Here is a 13,785-nt window from a genome sequence, read left to right on the forward strand (position 1 = left end):
TTAAATAGATCTAGCACATCGTTAATTGTGCACAAAGGGAGAACCTAACTTTCAAACACACCAGAAACTAGATATAATTTTCAAATACAATTTATGTTTATTTTTTTTTCACTCCTTTATAATAAAAATATAAAACTATGTAAAACTTTTTATCAATTAATTTTTTTTATTCTTTCATCGCATATCTTTTCAAATAATTGCTTATTTAAGTTAATGTTATATATTTTGTTAAACTATTTAGATATTTTTAAAATATATTTTTATGCACAGAAACATGAAAAAACTATAAATGTGTCACATTTTTTATACAGTTTTAGCAGTTTAAAAAAGGGAAATGTCCCAACGGAAAATAGTTTAACAGTTTTATAATGTGAATATTTCACATATTTAAAAAAAAACATTAAATTCAAACAACATAAGTACGAATCCAGTAGATGATTTAAATACTTGTATATTTAAATAAAGTACATTTAAAAAGAAAAAACAACGTAATTATATTTGAAAAAAAAAAAATGGTTGAAAAAAAATATTAACAAAAAGTCGAAGTATTGTATCCGCTAAAAATAGTTATTTGTAAAGATAATCAATGAAAAAAATATTAATTGATAAAAAAAAAGTTTACGCACGAAAATTAAGCTCTCCTTTATGTACATCTACTGGGTGATTTTTCGTGATTATATATATATATATATATATATATATATATATATATATATATACATTCAGAAAGTGTGAGAGAATATATATACTGATTTTCCACAGCCGAACCAATGTCACAGCCCACAAGAGCCAAGAAACTCGAGTCTTTGACTTCCAGTTTGTTGGCTTTCTTGGCTCTTGTGGGCTGCGACATTGGTTCGGCTGTGGAAAATCATTATATATATATATATATATATATATATATATATATATATATATATATATAGGCATGGCCAAACTATTTGCCAAGAACTTTGCAACTAATTCCATCCTCTGCGACAAAGGCCATCATCCCCGTATTTCCACCTATAACAGACAACATGCTATGCAACATACAAATATCTGTGCGTGAGATCGCCAAGCTAATCAAGAACCTTGATTCCAGTAAAGCAACTGGCCCTGACGGCATTCCAATTATAGTGTTGAAAAAGCTTCAACCAGAATTTGCCCCCATACTTACAAAACTGTTTAAGCGTTGCCTTAAGGAAAAGTGCTTCTCATCACCCTGGAAAACCTCATCTGTATGCCCTGTATTTAAGAATTCAGGTGATAAGTCATCTCCCTCTCAGTACAGACCAATAAGTCTCCTGTGTGTCATAATTAAGTTGCTGGAATCCATATTAAATAAAGAAGTAGTCAACCACCTCAGTAGAAATAACCTTCTTAGTGACATGCAATATGGTTTCGGTTCTGCCAGATCTACAGCAGATGTGCTAACGGTTATATCTCATAGGACTAGTGAATCTCTCGACAAAGGCTTCCTTTCTAGGGCAATTGCTCTTGACATATCAAAGGTCTTCGATAAGATATGGCATAAGGGCCTGCTTCACAAGATTTCCAGCTACAGTATAACTGGAAATGTTTTCTCGATCATTAAGTCATTTCTCTCTGATAGGCTCATAAGAGTAGTGGTTGATGGGCAGAAATCAGAGGCCCACAGTATTAATGCTGGAGTCCTTCAGGGATCCATCCTGAGCCCAACTCTCTTCCTGATCTACATCAATGATCTCCCAAATCACCTACTTAAATCATTCATTGATATCTATGCTGATGACACGACCATCTATGGCAACACATCAAATGCTGTAAATGACAAAGTTCTCTCTGATTCTATCTCCTTTGATCTTGAGCGCGTGATAAAGTGGGAAAAGAGGTGGTTGATTACTTTTAATACATCTAAAACCAAGCTCCTATCTTTACATCATTAACGCTCTGATCCCCACCTGGCATTAATTGAAATGGATGGCTCTCGTCTAGGGGAGGCTCCATGTTTTGATAAGCTTCTGGAATTGACCTTTACTCCTGACCTGAAATGGAACACGTACATCAAGTCTGTTGCCAAGGTCGCTGGAAAAATGGTAGGATCCTTCTACCGCTCCAGGAGATATCTCACTGCTGATGCAATTCTCTATCTATATAACAGCCAAGTACGTCAAAGGATGGAGTACTGCTGCCATATCTGGGCAGGAGCTGCTAAAAACAGCCTACCCTGCCTTGACAGAGTACAAAATAGACTTCGTCGCTTGGTGGGGGATGCCCTTTTCTCTTCCCTGCAACCTTTCTCCCACAGAAGAGACGTTGCGAGCCTGTCTTTGTTTTATCGTTATTTCCATGGCAAGTGCTCGTCTGAGCTCCAATCTCTGGTCCCACCTCACCAATCTTTCACGAAAAACACCCGTCTAGCTGAATCCACTGTGAAAAATTTTCTCCTTTTTTTATCTGTGCCTAAATCAAAACGTAGATTCCATGAACAAAGCTTCTTTCTTAGAAGTGCATGCCTGTGGAACTCTCTTCCGCTTGCCTTTTTCCCACCTGACTACAACTTGGATGTGTTCAAATCCAACATAAACACATTTCCGATGAACCGCCCCCTTAAGTAAGACACTTTATCAAATCTCCAATACTAACGATTACTACGATATTATCCCATTGATTACTGCAAACGCAATAACCCTTATCCCTAAGTGGCTTCTGGGCCTTGATAAGTAGTGACTTCCATGTAAAAGAGCAAAAACAAATATATATATATATATATATATATATATATATATATATATATATATATATATATATATATATATATTAATTTCTACGTGACATATAAATACACGTAATGTTTTCACCCGAACTGCTTTAGTTTAAAAGATCAATCTGCACCAAATTATTCAGTATTTTTTATTTTATTTTTATTTTTCATAGGGGAAAGATATTTTTTGGATAAGCGCTAAGGACTGCATAACAAAGGGGAAGAAACTCTTGTATGACCACATGCTTCAAAGACATGAAAGCAAGAAAGTCAGTTTAAGAATCGAGAGTTACTTGCCCTTGCCACGTAGATTGTTTATTTATGGTGTTCAGATTGTCAGATTTCTCTCTACACGTTTTTGGTGTCCGGCCATTTTTACAGGTGAGATTAGTTTCTGGCCTGCACTGACCTATCAGCTACTAACACAACAACCATTTAATCGACGTGACCATTTGTTTTAAAAAAATGGAAAACTATACACAATTACGCACGAGTATTGTTAAAAGGCACCGGCTTGCTTTTTTTTTTCTGCTGGGTTGGCACTTTTTAAAAATAGACGAAATCCTCAACTAACCCGGAAAAAAAAAGAATTAAAATACAAAAAAATGTGGCAGACCTGAACGAGAATCCCTACCCCCTATAATTTTAACCGGCATTCTGCAGTTAGTATTTTTTTTTTTTTTTTTTACGACATAACGAAGCGTAGGGTACACCTGAAATGGGTTTTTTTAGCTATTAAATTGTTAAGTGGAAGCACAGAATAGTTACAAAACACCCTCCCCTTCCCTGGCTTTTGAAATAATAACATTATTTCAGCACGGTAGCAAAAGTGGACGAGTACGAGTACCCAGGAAAAAGGGGGGGGGTAATAATCCCTTTCCGTGTTTACAAAATGGGGGGATCGATTTACTATAACGTTGTAATTAAAAAGTGAGCACCCTTTCAAATGTCGAAATAACTTTTTTTTTTTTAGATAATCTGGTTTGAGTCCGAATCCACTGAAAAAAAAAAAAATGCAAAACAACGAACAGAAACAAAAGAGAGGGAGTGACAGTGACGCTCCTTTAGGTACACCCAGCATAGTATAAACACCCCCTCCCAATGTTAAGAACGGCTTTCGGAATAAACACTCCCAACCTCGAATACTATACTACAAGCTAAAGCATACTATAAAAATTATAAGGAGGCGGGGGTTCTCTTTCAGGTCCGCTAAAAATGTATATTGAAGCGAAGCGAAGCGGCGAAGCGAAAGCGCTTCTTGACTCACCAAATGACAACCAAATTTTAGCGACTATTTCTGTCGGATTTCCTAAACGGTTACAGAGCAAATTAATTCACCGAATTTATTAGTTGTCTGATTTTTGCGGATTTCTTTTTAATAACTGATTTTATTGTTTCTTACGAAATAAAACGTATCCTCCTGCAACTTTATCACTAACCCTAAGTCCAGGTAACATAATTTTTGATGCTTAGATTTGCACTTCTTTATAAAAAAAATAAATACAGAAAACTCTTTAGGTGTATGTACTCGTCAAGGAACGAAGATATCATATTCCAAAAATCACTTAATTTGATAAAGTATTTTTTTAATAAGAAAACCAAAATTTACGATTTTTAACGATTTTAATACGTAACTGAATTTGGTAATTTTAGTCTGGATAGTTCGATTGAGTTGTCCCCCCTTATTTATTTCATCGTGGCTGAAGAAAACACTTTGTCTTATTTAGACGCAAAAAATTGATTTTCTTAGTTAAAAAAAAAAAATAAAAAAAAAACTATTTTATCAATTTATGTAACTTTTGAAATATATCTTTGTTCCGTGACGAGTACGGACATCATAAAGATTTTTGGTCAATGTCTAGATTCTTTCCAAGTCCCAAATGGTTTTGTTTTTTAGGCTGTCTGAAATTTACTCTTTTGTAAATTTTTACTTATTTTTCACCTTAACAAGCAATTTTATAAAATGACGACTTTTACAGGTATTCAGGTATGCTGAAAACGAATACTAGATTAACATTTGTTGCAAACAAAGTTTTTCGTATATTAAGCAATGTAATTCCTTATGTTATCAATGGTGGCCATTTGAGTACGCGCAAGTGCACATATTTTTTATGCGTTTTCAGCATACCCGAAAACCTACAAAAGTTGTCATTTTATAAAAGTGATTAAGATGGAAAGTAAGTAAAACGTTGCCGGAATTACATTGTTTAATATCCGGAAAACTACTTGTTTGCAACAGATTTGAATGCGATATTCGTTTTCAGCATACCCGAAAACTTTTTAAAAGTTGTCCTTTTAAAGGTGATTATTAGGGGGGAAAGTAAGTAAAGGTTTACTAAATAAAGCTTTCATGCTGCCCAAAAAATTAAATTAAAAAAGTTATTACTAGGTTGCCAGAAAGTGGGTGTTCATTTTATGTTAAACTTATATAGAAAAGTGATTCTCACTTTTTGAAAAAGTAACTTCTTCATATCATTAAAACTATTTCTCTGCATCACTTTTAAATGTTATATTCGTTTTCAGTGTCCCCGAAAACCTTTAAAAGTCGTCATTTTAAAAGTGATTTTTGGAGTTGGAAAGAATCTTGACATTGACCAGATTTTTCTGTATTTTTGTTATAAAAGTGTTTCAAATAATAATTTAATTTTTAATAAACACTGGATTTGTGGTACTTATGCAAAATATAAACCGTACTATTTATTTTGATATTTTTTTAGAATAGGTCCACCTCCACAATTTTCTTTTAAGTGACAACTTTTATTGGTTTTCGACTATCCTGAATACGTAAATTGCATTGAAATTTTGCAGAAGTAAATAGTTATCGAGATATAAAAAGTTGTATTATGCATTGTATTCTTTGGCAGCCATCTTTTTTTACGCGCGTGCAGTGTCAGTCATAGATGAGTAGATCTGTTTATGGCGCGCGCACGCGCGTAAAAAACATGGCCGCCAAAGAATACAATGCATAACACAACTTTTTATATCTCGATAACTACTTATTTCTGCTAAATTCCAATGCGATTTTCGTATTCAGCATAGTCGAAAACTTTTAAAAGTAGTCATTTAAAAGAAATTTGTTGAGGTGGACCTAATCTGAAAATTTACCTTTATTTTTATTATTATTTATCTAATTGCTAGGTGAAAATACAGAATACTTACGAAACGCTTTTCACCCACCAAGTTATGGATGGCTTTCTAAATAATAACGCTAGTATCGCAGCACAGTTCATATTCTGCTTGAGTGCCAATTTTATTTATTTAATTAATATTTGCAAAAAAAATTTTCAAAATAAAAAGAAATTGGCAATTCGGAATATCAACTACTTGTTCTAAGGGGGGTAACTCTAATTTACTAAAGTAGTTGAAAAAAATAATTTTTTTCTTATAAAATTGCTAGAATGTTTTTTAAGAAAAATTACAATATCGTCATATTTTACTTTTTTGTTTGTTATTAATGTCTATAAAACTGTTATATTAAATGAAGTACTTGAAAAAATCATTTTCTTACAATTCTTAGGAAAATAGTTATCTACCTTACAACAATAAGTTGATATTCCAAATGGCCAACAAATTATTTGTAAAAATGTGAAATATATATATATACAATTTTTAGACTGCGAAACTCAGAAAGCAAATTAATATTTTAATATAATCCGCAAAGGTTAGAAAATAAATTACTTTTTTCAACTTTCAAACAAAAATGAAGACATTTTTAATCTATTTGTTTTCAAAAGTTGCAACAGTTATTTCACATAAATAACTATAATTTATAAACGATTCATCGAATTGAGCTTAAATTTTGGTACATGTCATTTGAAGGTTAGTACTTTATCAAAATCATATGGATTTGTTATTAGTGACGCCATCTATATGTCATGACCGAGACTTATTGAATAATCTGTTACCAGCAAAGATATGCATGCTCTGAGCATTCATTTTTTGGGCCAGTCTATATGATAATTGGACCCTTCTGTATGTTTGTCTATTTGTCAATTATAGGTTCCGAAACTACTTGACAGAATTGCATCAAATTTTGCATAAACTATCCTAACACTACTACTACTACTACTACTACTACTAACAATAGTGATAAACACTTATAGGTCCAAACTTATTTGACCAAATTTGGCATGAAGCATTTTTAGCATGAAAGGGGTATCAATGAAGGGACAACATTCAAATAAAACCTTATTATGAGTTCAGAAATATTGGACCAAATTTAGCATGAAGCACTCTTAGTATGAAAGGGCCAGCATTCAAATTAACACTTTTGCATTCAAAATTATTAATAGGGCTATGACAACAGCATATTATTTTCCTTGTTTTGATTCTCAGGTATATATCCATTGATATGTATTTTATGTAGAGTGATGTGATCCTCGGTTGATTAACTGTGTCGGATATATACTCGAGAGTCAAAACAATGAAAAGAATATTCTGTTGTCATAGCCCTAATTATTAGACAAAAACTATGCCAAGTGAGGCTCTAATATCCCCCATCGGGAGCTAAACTAAATTGAGACAATTTTACATTTGTACGTATATTATCACCATTCACTGCTTTTTTAAAAGTTGGGATCTCCTGATTGGCCTTCGGTAGTAGTATCTTTTCTGTCTAGAGATGGTTAAAATAATAATGTTGGGTCTGCAATCACACCGGACGTCTACAGAATGAAAATATATCACAAACTTTTGCTATGATCTCATGATAAAATCTTCATCACTCTCCAATAAAGGTTAAAGGTGGCTTTCTTCCCAAAACGCAAGACACCACCCAGGCATTTTAAGTTTCAGTGTCAAGTAACCAACAACTATGGAATACAGGGGGGGAGGGGCTCGGCTCTCCGAAATATTTACATACCCACATATATGCTAAAATGGAGTGTTTCTTTTTTTTTGTTTGCTTTATGTTATTTATTTATTTTTTTACAAAGGGGTAACTACATTTCAAAGCCCGGGGGGGCAGGGCACTAGAGGGTAAGGATTAACATGTGTACAACAGTCATTAGAACAATAGCGTAATTAATCGTTAGTAATGAAAATATGGCATACTTTGATTATTTAAGAGGACGGTTCAATAAGAACTTGTTTACATTGGACTTGAAAATGACAATATTGTAGTCAACTGGAAAGCAGACCAGTAGAACAGAGTTCCACAGGCAAGCATTTCTAGGAAAAAAAGCTTTGTTCATGGAATCCACATTTAGGTTTAGGCACTGATAGAGTAGGGAATTTATTGATAGTGGTTTTGGCTAGACAAGTGTTTTTTGTGAAAGATTGGCTAAGGAGGGGCCATAGATTTGAGCTCAGCCGAACATTTGCCATGAAAATAATTGTAGAATAGAGACAAGCTCGTAACGTTTCTTCTGTGGGAAAGAGGTTGCAAAGAGAACAGGCATCACTAACTAGATTACAAAGTCAGTTTTAAACTCTGTTAAGGCATGATAGGGTGCTCCAAGCAGCTCCTACGCAGATGTGGCAACAGTAGTCCATCCTAAGACATGATGATTGCAACGTCTCTTGTCAGACGAGTGCCACTCCCTCAGACATTTAAAATTCATGAGCCCAAATGTCTGAGGGAGTATCTATACAAAGATGATGTTACAGAGTCTTAGCTTTGTACGACAGCTAAGTCTCTCTCTCGGTTCAAAATGTTGAGATCCAGCAATAAGCAAGAGCAAGATAGCCAGCAACAAATTAAACTGCAGACCAGCTTAATGCGGGTACTGGTCTCCCACTTTATGGTTTTTTAAATCAGAGATTTGCTTCTCCTAGAAAGGTTGCCTTCACCACGGCTTACAGGAGCCCTCTCCACCCCAATACACATATACACACATACAAATATACACGGTGCTAGTTGGCCATTGACCCAGAAAAGAAGTTCATTCGCCCTTATGTCAGGTCATGTCATATGCTACTGGTACCATGTAACCCAGTACTACCTGCCTCATGGTCAGGTCACCAGCGACTAAACTGGTTCCCCCACCAGACTTGTTTGGTGATGAGGGCGGCTAGTCTCCCTGAAGGATCCTAAGACATACTTGACTCTTATACACGTAGAGGATTGCATATCTATTTCCTGCTTCCTTTGTTCCAGTTCGTTTGACTCATTGATCTAGTGGTCTTCATCAGTTCGCTGTTTTGATATTTCATTGTAATACAGCTTCCTATTCCAAGAATTGTATGTTTGTGGAACTCCCTTCCTGATGATTGTTTTCTTCCACCTATAACCTCGGTCTTTTCAAGACTAAGGCCAATAGGCATCTCCTGTCTTTGTGATAATCACCTTTCGTTCTTGATAGGTCTTTACATCAAATGGCTTCAGGCCTTGTTCGGAACAATTTCTATTAAAAAAATTTTTAAGTTAGGTGAGGAGGAGTCAAATGTCAGTGGAATAATAAGAAAATGGAAGAAACACTAATTGACTATAAATTTATTTTATTCAGGAGCACCATGCAATCCCCTACCTGTATATTTTATTCACATACAATTCAATATAGGTGCCATCATACGAGTTCAAGTCGACTAGAAATCGCATCAACTGATTGAAACTCTTGCAGAATCAAAGTCATAACTTCACGTATTCGCCCTTCAAGTTCTTCTAAATTTCTTGGTTTATTTGAGTAGACTTGCTCTTTCAGTAAACTCCAGAAAAAAAGGTTACAGGGCATTGTCAGGACTTCTGGCCGGCCATTTGCGCGAGCCGCAATAACCCAGGGGATTGGGCATTCAGCCATTCACGAACAACAAGCATGGAGGTACCTTACTATGCTGAAAGATGAAATTTGGCCAATTGAGACAAATTGAGATTTGATTTTTATGAAAGATAGAGCTTCTCTACACTTTGCTATTGTTGTCCATGAATGGCTGAATGTCATGTGAAAATTCATGTGAATGAATATGAAACCAGTTGATGTGATTCCTCGTCGACTTGAAAAGCTGGTGGCGAATGAAAGCGCATATATTGAATTTTTAATAAAAGTTCATTCTTCTCATATTCATTAATTGTATAAATTATATTTCCAAAATAAATTATACGCATTTTAAAATTGGGAGTTACTTTTCAATCACTCTGTAGATGACATAAGGTTCTGGGAACAGAAATATTTTTATTATATTAGGTTGACAAGATCGAAAATAAATTTTAGTTACTGAGAGATTCGCTTCATAATACACCATCGATATTATATCCTGGGCAACTAAGAGGACTTTACAGCCAAGATATAAAGAACTAGTAAAAACAACAACTTGTCAGTGCGACTTTAACATGTAATGGAAAATAAAAGTTACACTTGAAATATAACAAGAGTTGTCTTCGTATTACTGTATGAATTGAAGTTGGAAGTTAGAAGAGTCTTTATTTCAGCGTCCACAAAACGAGATGAATTAGCAACAAGAAGAAACGATAATGAAACTGTAAAGAGGTATGTCCCCTTGATTTGTGTGCTATGCAGACCATATGTTTATTCGTCTTTTGTTGTATAAATACACTTCACTCCCACACATTCATTGATATATCATACATACTTTTTCTGTTTCATTTTCGCACAGACTTGAAAAATCCTTGAATTTTGACTTTTGCATTGAAAAGGTCTTATTTATATTATTATCTTGAAAAATCCTTGACAATATGGAAAATGTCTTGCAAATTTTTTGAAAAGACCTTGAAAATTTGTACTCTTTATGTCCAGTAAAAATTTGTCAAAATATTAAAAATAAAATCGAAATAAATACTATTCAATTATTTTTTGAGTATTAATAAAAAAAATACCATAGATATATTTTTTTAATATTGAAAATAAAATTGGAATACATTGTTCTGAAATTGCATAATATTGTGGATACAAGAGTTAGGTCCCTTTATCACGAAACTACCTTGGATAGTTTTGTGATAAAGATTCAAATCTGTCTATTTTTGTTCTCATTCATAATTGAATTTGGAAGCAGGCACAAGGGGGTGGGGGAATAGTGACAGCCACCATAAATAAAATTACCCCTCCCCTCTCTAAAAAAAATACTTGCCTTGCATGGACAGGACTCTCCAATGGCGAATCCCCTCCAAAAACAAAATTGTGATAATTTATAATTAGGCCGACCGGACCTAAAAAAAAATGGACAAGATGGCAACCATCTTGGTTGGAAATTAAGTTGTAAAAAGACTTAATATTTGGGATGAAATAAAAAGCACTTAAAACTACTTAAAAACACGAAAAAATGATGCAGGTAGGTTGCAAAGTAACTTTTAATGGCTCTGGTTGGTTGGTTGTTTTGTTTTACGGCATATCAACCCTTTTCAGGTTATTTAATGCTGAATCTGGTGATTTTGAGGAACGATTTTTTAATATAGTATATTTGTTTTTTAAGTCATATTCTATTTAACCCATAGTTGGGACCCTAACAGGTACTACCACTCTGGGTCAGAGTAGACCTGGGAGCAATGGCAATTAAAGGGTGGCTCCACACTCCCATAGGCCTGCAAGCTGGGACCTCACCATCGGATATAGTTTAAGGTCATATCCAGGACCTAATGGCTATGGTAACATTTATTTGTTGTATATTTGATTTTTTTACCATTTTTTGAATCACTATGGATTGTAAAACAAACTCCAAATTTTGTTTTGAAAACTTGCATTTTGTCTGGAGAAAACCCTGAAAAGTCCTTGAAACTGGTCATTGAAAATCTGTACGAACCTTGATTTTACTTCAGTCAAAGTTCTCAGAAATCAAGGAGCCCCTTTCCTGGGGCTAACACTTGATCTCTGTATGAAATAGATGTTCAAATAGTCTAGTACAGTTCTCCTTTACCTTTTAAGCACTGAGTTAGTAAAGAAGTTGAGATCATTCTTCCCTTCTCCTCAATTGACTATTTAGTATATCTTTCTTGTGGTCTCTTGGTCTTACTGGATTCCAGGACAAGAATTAATTTAGTCTGGTGGAGTATCCTGCCTCGTCCTGTTACTTGACATAACACCATCTTTTAGGGGGCATAATATAGATACAGCCTCCCATTTTTAAATTAAAATATTTACAATTTGTATTAATTGTGATCCATAGTCATTGGACATAAATTAAGCAAGATTCTCTGAATTTCAGTTTTTTTTCTGAAGCTCCTTGAAATTTTAGACATTTTCTTGAATCGTAATCATGTTATTGATTTTTCTCAAAATTGAATAACCATTCTAGACATAAGGTTTAATTGTGTTAATCTTGAAGTTATATCTAACGTACTTACTCTCATCCTAACCCAACAGTTTACGGGTGATCTAGTGTTTAATTAAAAGTGCATAAGAACAGTTTCTTCTCAAAATACGTCGAAATAATCAGTGTTTATAATTAATGGCAATTCCATCTAAAACTACTGACCTTTTTAAAAAGTGACGAAGCGTTTTTTTGTTTTTTATGTTGCAGTAATTGAAAAAAAACAGCTTTTTAATTTGATGATTTATATTAAAAACAAGGGTTGTTTTTTTTAATAAAAGAAAATAATGCAATTATGAATGAAAAATGAATTTGCCAAGGCTATCTGGAACTCAGCTTCTTTTTTTATGGAAGCCATTTCAGACAAGGCATGAAGCCACTTGATGTAAAGAGCTAAAAAGAATAAAAGATGATTATCTCAAAGACAGAAGATGCCGATTGATCTTGATCTTAAAAAAAGATAAGGTAGAAGGAAAACAGTCCCTCCAATGCGTCTAATACCATCCAAGGATCGCTTCGTGTATAATGAACCCAATCACCTGGCCAGACACTCTTTAATTCAGAACAGCCTATTAACCGTAATATAAATCCGATTAATGTGGCAAAACAGGACATCTAATAAAGGATTCTTCAGGAAATGATGTCAGGGATGAGGGATTGGTGCCAACTTCCTTGGGCCTTAGTAAGTCTGGAGATGTGTCAAGTGTTTGGTAGTGAAAAAAATTAAAAGTCGAATTATATGAGTTAGAATCGACATGTTAGGAAGAATTTAAGTGTTTGAGTCAAACTTTTTAATAAATGGCATCATCGTGTTATGGAGAAGATTTAATTATGATTTGAGAGTCAGACATTTTGTAGAAATAGTGACGTCATGTTATGACAAAGTGATATTTACGATACAAGTCGGACTTTTAATTATTTTTTATTTTTTTTTAATTCAGCTTGTTGGAATGCGTACTGAGGATCGCATAAAGAAGGAAAAATGAAAAGACTTTTGTACCTGCCAACTAATGATAGGAGAATTAGATTTTAACAACCATTACAGTCAAAGTGTTACATCCAATTTAACAGCATATTAACCTGAAGAAGAACATTAACATTAGACAAAAATATTTCTATAAATCATTCTCGCTTACATCTGACTACAATTGACCAGATTTTCAGAGAAAGAGTAAACCAGTACGTTTTTCTCCTGATGCACTTGCTGGCCCTGTCGGTGGGGCATTAGAATACGCTGACTGTCCCCCCTGCAGAGGGTAAAAGTCATTCAATGGGGGTCCTGGATATGACCTTAAACTATATCCGATGGTTAGGCCCCAGCTTGCGGGCTTTGGGGAGTGTGGAGCCACCCTTTAATTGCTATTGCTCCCAGGTCCACTCTGACCCGGAGTGGTAGTACTTGTTAGGGTCCCAACTATGGGTTAAATAGAAATCGACTTGAAAACAACAAAAATATTCTATTAAAAAAATTTTTCTTCAAAATCACTGGATTCGGCATTAAATAACCTGAAAAGGGTTGATATGCCATAAAACAACTAACCAACCTACTTAACCCAAGAATTCTCATCTATCCTTTTAATTAACTTTTCCATTGTGCACGCATCTCTATACTATCAAGATTTAATCTTCTGACCTCACCAAATCTTACAATGAATGTGTAATGCACGTCTTATAATTCTCGTATCTTTTCTCTCCATGTCCTCAACCCTCACTCACGAGCTTTCACTTCCATATGTCATCATACGATGGGCAAACACATTGTATTAATCCATCCAACAATGCATAAAATGATAACTCTTTGTTTACATCTATTTTAAATGCATTTCTAAGTTTCTAAGAGGATATAATTAATTCCTGCAATG

At 34.3% G+C, this 13,785-nt stretch overlaps 1 long non-coding RNA gene across 1 annotated transcript in view; it reads left to right on the top strand.

Moving 5' to 3' along the window:
- The first annotated feature begins 2,956 nt into the window (after window positions 1-2,956).
- LOC145254641 (uncharacterized) overlaps window positions 2,957-13,785 on the top strand; it is a 48,969-nt gene continuing 38,140 nt past the window's right edge. Inside the window, exon 1 of the long non-coding RNA XR_013863784.1 lies at window positions 2,957-3,106. This is a non-coding gene — a long non-coding RNA (uncharacterized LOC145254641). The remainder of the gene's footprint in view (window positions 3,107-13,785) is intronic.

This window comes from Euprymna scolopes, chromosome 30, assembly GCF_053919585.1.
Source record: "Euprymna scolopes isolate OS-2025 chromosome 30, ASM5391958v1, whole genome shotgun sequence".
NCBI lineage: Eukaryota > Metazoa > Mollusca > Cephalopoda > Sepiida > Sepiolidae > Euprymna > Euprymna scolopes.